Below are 1,903 nucleotides of genomic sequence, written 5' to 3' on the forward strand. Positions count from 1 at the left end.
TTCTGTAAGTCTAGCTATCTTTGGTTTATTCATAGCATATATCTTCTATGGATCCGCTTATTCTTTTTTTCAGAATTTGGATTTAATAAACTCTTTTTACAAAGGAAATCCTAAAAAAGAATTTTTAGATCAAGTAAAAAAAAATATATACAGTTGGTCATATAATCGTGGTTATATAGATATTTTCTATACTAGGGTCTTTACCCTCGGTATAAGAGGGTTAACCGAACTCACGGAGTTTTTTGATAAGGGTGTTATTGATGGAATTACCAATGGAGTGGGTCTTGCTAGTTTTTGTATAGGAGAGGAAATTAAATATGTAGGGGGAGGTCGAATCTCGTCTTATTTATTCTTTTTTTTATGTTATGTATCTGTGTTTTTATTCTTTTTTCTTTCTTAAGTTAAGGAATTTACAACAAGTCTCTTGCAAAAATAACTATCCTATCCCCTTTCTACAATCTCTCTATATCCTTGTTACATAAGGTAAGTATTGTATAATAGTTCGGTTTTCCGCGATTTTTTCCATTCCTCTGTGTAAATACCCTAATATGGGTTCACAATCAATAACATCCTCACCATCGAGAGTAACGATCAGTCGAAGAACACCATGCATTGATGGGTGTTGAGGGCCCATATTGACTATCATGAGATCTTTTCTTGTAAGCGGTAGACTCATATCCTTTCTTCCTTAATTCATTATTCCATGAAAATGGATTATTCCATGAATTCCTCAAAGCGAGGCTCATCAAAATGAAAAATCTAAGACTACTATAAGACTACTAAAAAAATAATAAAACAAGAAAAAAATTTGAACGATTAAATTACTGCTCCCGAATATTCAACTGACCGATTAATTTCTTATAACGTACTCTATTTTTCTTTGCCAAATAAGCCAGCAAACGTCGACGTTTTCCCAAAAGTCTTCGTAGACCTCTTTCCGATGAAAAATCTTTTTTGTGTAATTCCAAATGTGAAGCAAGTCTCCGTATCTTATTGGTGAAACTGAATACTTGAAATTCAACAGAACCCCTGTTTTCTTCTTTTTCTTCTTTAACCATAAATCCAAAAATTTTTCTACCTCCTTTCTTTTTCATGTATTTTTCTGATCAGGAAAAATACAAAATTATGTCAGTTATTTTGAAGTTATTCTAATCTCGTACACACACAAATTTGCAATTATTCATCTACTACTGGAATTTGGATTTATTTTATCGATGCAAATTGGATTTGGATAGAAGGGTACATTCTTTCTAATATTTTAGATAGAAGAAATGTTTCTTCTATCTAAAATATTAGAAAGAATTTTGCTGATTTATTTATTGCTATATGCAATTTATGGAATTGATACACCATTTAATTGATATCATTTAGCAAAATGAAACACAGCATATGCATCCATCTTTTGGCTCGAGAATTTCACGGGATAGAGATATGGTATAAGAAATAGACTATTAAGTAACTCTAAATGAATTGTGGATACATCTGTATCCTTAACATACTGAAACGATTGTCATTATTCGTATCAAACCAATAGCGATTCATACAAGCTAAATCTTCTAATCAATGGTGGGCCAATAATGAATTTTTTTGCATATGTATTAAGACGCTTGGCCTGATTTCGAAATTGTCCAGAGTTTTATATGTTGTTTTCATTGCAAAATGATGGGTCTCCTTCCATAACTTTCCAATTACGAGTACGAGAATTGAAGAGACATGAAAATTCTCAATTCTCTACGGCGTCTAGTAGATAGAAACAAGAAAATCAGAAGAATCTTTCTCTCTATTCACTATCATTCCGCGTCTTCGACTTCTATTAGTTTCTTTTCTTCTTTAATGCAATAGCTATAGTTTGATATAAGAATCCATTTCTCAAAGTAATGGAAACCATTCTCTTATAGGAAAT

Source organism: Triticum urartu, unplaced genomic scaffold (genome assembly GCF_056163025.1).
Source record: "Triticum urartu cultivar PI428250 unplaced genomic scaffold, HENAU_Tu73 scaffold249, whole genome shotgun sequence".
Classification (NCBI taxonomy): Eukaryota; Viridiplantae; Streptophyta; class Magnoliopsida; order Poales; family Poaceae; genus Triticum; species Triticum urartu.